The following is a 4,035-nucleotide window of genomic DNA, read 5'->3' on the forward strand; positions in this document are numbered from 1 at the left end:
CTCTCTCTCTCTCTCTCTCTCTCTCTCTCTCTCTCACACACACACACACACAAGAGAATTGTTGTGTTATAGGCAACCAAGCAATTTGTCAAACAATCAGAATGCATTTACTTTTTAATGTGGCTTGCGTTACCACAGCAAGCTAAAAGTTTCTTACTCACCATGGATTTTGCTTGATATCTCTAATGTAATGCTTCACTTCGTTAATCACACATACACAGGGATTAATTATTCAGTTATTGTCTTGTTTGTTTGTATTTTGTGTGTGTGTGTGTGTGTGAGAGAGAGAGAGAGAGAGAGAGAGAGAAAGAGAGAAAGGTGGGAGGAAGAGATAGAAAGTGAGATAGCTGCCTTTTTTTTTCATCTACTTTCTTCTTTCTCAACTATGTAGGCCTTGTATTCCAGCAGTCATCTGTGTGTGAGGTTTAATAATTCCACCACGTCTCACAGAAGCACACAAAGGAAATTTAATTACAAGAATGTCACTGTTTCATTTGAAATTCAAATATTGTTTAGTGTGAATAAATGACTTTCAGTAATCATTTATTTATATCCTTATATAGAAAGAATCTGAATGACTCCCCTCCTCTACAACCTTTAGTTAGTTTTGTTGAGTTAGAAAACAAAAATTCTAGATACTCTATTGTTTATTAATTTCCAATGATATTTTGAAGTCATTGCATCAATGAGGAAATTGGCAGGATATCAACAGGGGGTAATAACAAGGGTACCACTCAGTTACGGTAGAGTTAAATTGAAGGAAAAATTGAATAATGAAAGAAGGCACTGACAATAACCTATCTATAAATCTTTAAGTGATGCTATTTTTAAAGATTTTGTAATTATTCTTAAGGTCAAATAGAGTGAGGTCAACAAGATCACACCATTATATATTCTAAAGTCATAAATCGTGCATATATCTTAATAATGAGCTCTTTAACTAAAAATGCCAATGGACATTCAATAAATGTTCGTAAATAGATTCTTCTGTCTTGTGTTACCTGTAAGATGGTGATAAGAGAGAAACAGAAGCCAAAAGTATAAAAACAATTAGAAGCAATGTTATAGAAGTCAAGTGCATGGATAAAAACCTTTATGTGATCTTTAATGATAAGCTTTATTAACTACCAGGATTACAGAAATATAAGCAAAGCCTGGAATATATATATATATATATATATATATATATATCTAACATTTCATGTATCCACATGTGTATGACATGAACTGTTAGAATCAGAAAAGCAGGTTTTAGTTCCTGAAGTATGGTCTTTTTGGGAACACTGCCTTCTAAGTATGTGCTGCCAAGAAAGTGATCATATATCAGTACATATATGTGTGCACGTGTGTGTGTGTATACATACATACATACATACATATATATATATATATGTAAACTAATATTTTGCATTGGTCACTTGAGATGGTTGATATCTCTGACTTTCAGTGTTTTCCTTATATTATGGCAGTAAAGAAAAATATATAACCTTTGCTCAAAAAGTATAACTACAGCTAAAGGAAAAATAGGAGAATTTATAGATGCTATTGGCAAGAATAATGCACAAGTAAATTTAAATCCCCAGTCTCTGGTGATATGATGATGATGGTGGTGATACTGTGTGTGTCATGTACATCATATACTGCTTTATCTCAATAAGAAGCAGGAATTATTGATACGAGCTCATAGAGAGAAGATGAAAAATGAAGCAGCCATCCAATTACTTTACCTTTGAAGTCGTTGGTTTCTTAAACAAATGTTCAGCCAGTGCTGCTTCTTTAAAGATATTCAAGCACAGGCTTGGCAGGATAAAGTAGGATTATAGATTCCATATAAACTTACATTTCCTTCTTTCACTAATCAAGTGATCTCAGTTTCGTTTGTACCTTTAAAATGGGTAGAAAAGATCAACACACAAACTAGCCTACTCCAATATGCACACACACACACACACATATATATATATATACATACATATGTTCACACTTTGATAGTCATATGTGTGTATATATATATATATATATATATATATATATATATATATATAATACAGCGTTACCCAGGAAATTTGGAAATTCAGAATGCACTGAAATGAATCTCAGCTAGATTTTATTTTCATCATCAATCTAACAACCCTTTATTTGGGTTGGCATGGATGAGTTGGATAGTGATGCAAACAACCTACTTTCAAGTCTCCAAGCCCTAAACTCTAGCTATTTCAAGTTTACATCAATAACTACTAATATATGTCCATACCAACAGACAACAATATCTCTCCGCATTCCTCTACATTCACTCAGCTAGTCAGTCAGTCTCTCAAATTACTCTAGACTTCATAAGTAGATTAATCAATACTTATTTATCTCATGCAAGTGTGATAAATACAGCCATTAATTAGATGTCTGAATTTTATGTTTGATTTTTCTGAATCAGAAAAATTCAGCAATAGGTTTGTATTCCTATTTTCATTATTATCGAGTTCAGGTGAGAGGGATAGTGAAGTTTGACATTGAAGACTTACCCAGACGTTAAATAATACCCTACCAACACCACCACCACCACCACTACACACACTTAAAAGCATACCATGAACCTAATTTCTCTTTTATGGCACTCATTTCACGGTCATATAGTCAGTAGTATTATTAGTTTCAGATAATGGAGTTGGGTTTTGTATTTCATCACTCACCAAAACTGATGGACTATACATTAGTAATAGATTGCTGTTGACTTACAAATGAAAACTTTTTTTTTTTTTTTTTACTTAAAAAGATATGACAAAGCTAATGGAATTTGGAGGTAAATCCCATCTGCCGTTTCCTATGTTTGTACCCTGATGTAAACCTTGAGCTGTGTTACAGGTCAAAATAAATGTTTATACCAAAGCTTGTTTCTAGAAATTTAATACCAGAGGAAAACTTTAAATGTTTACTGTACATAGGTACAGACGGACTGTATGAGCAGCCATGTGTTTCAGGTTCAGTCCTGATGCATGGCACTTTGGGCAAGTGTTTTCTACAACAGCCCTGGGTCGACCAATGTCTTGTGAATGAATTTGATAAATGGAAACTGTTTGGAAGCCTGTCATGTATATGTGTGTATATATCTTTGTATTTGTCCCCCACCACCACCACTTTACAGTGAGTGTTGGTTTGTTTATGACCATGTAACCCTGCAATTTGGCAAAAAGGGACCGATCGAAAAAATGCCAGGTTTAAAAATTAGTACTAGGGTTGACTTGTTCAACTAAACTCTTCAAGGCAGTGTCCAATATGTGCCCCACTTCAAGGACTGAAACAAGTAATAGATAAAAGATATTAACGGTCATAATTACACAAGAAGTCCACAAGAAGTCCAAATCTACAAATTCTAAGTCAAATCTGAACATTCCAGTAAAGTTGAAGTCTAAGTTACCTCATCCTAAAACTTCACACATCAATGAATTATCAACAAAGGGTTTGGTTTCCGCGTGCGTCTATCTGAGAAATATTTATAATTAATAATAGTAATAATAAAAACATTACAGAAACAAGGATCAGTCAAACAGATAATTTTAAACAAAAATCATATCAATAATTTTAATTTTTAATGTCTGAAGATTTATTGAGCAGAAGAAATACAAGATGATGATATTATGATGATGATAATAATAATAGTAATAATATAAAAGAAGGAAATGATTTAAATATTGGTGTGTGGACTCCTTTCTTTCTTCTCACTTCATATTACAATAATTTCTTCAATAGAAACAAATTTACAAAAACCATTGAAATCTGTCAAATGTTACACACAAAACAAAAGCAACAATTTAAAAAAAAAAAAGCAAAGATAATAAATATAAAATTATATACATACACACGCACACACACACAAATGCACAGATACACACAAACATATATATATATATATATATATACACATATATATATATCTTGTTTAACTCTTCATAAAGAGTATATATCATAGAAATTTTATAGCCTTCTGTGTTTTATGCCTCAGTTATTTTCTTATGAATAAAAATTTCATTTTCAGATACA

At 32.2% G+C, this 4,035-nt stretch overlaps 1 long non-coding RNA gene across 2 annotated transcripts in view; it reads right to left on the minus strand.

Annotated features, from left to right (window-relative positions):
- LOC106879705 (uncharacterized) overlaps positions 1-4,035 on the minus strand; it is a 667,251-nt gene that overhangs the window by 420,625 nt on the left and 242,591 nt on the right. The window lies entirely within an intron of this gene.

Source organism: Octopus bimaculoides, chromosome 26 (assembly GCF_001194135.2).
Source record: "Octopus bimaculoides isolate UCB-OBI-ISO-001 chromosome 26, ASM119413v2, whole genome shotgun sequence".
NCBI lineage: Eukaryota > Metazoa > Mollusca > Cephalopoda > Octopoda > Octopodidae > Octopus > Octopus bimaculoides.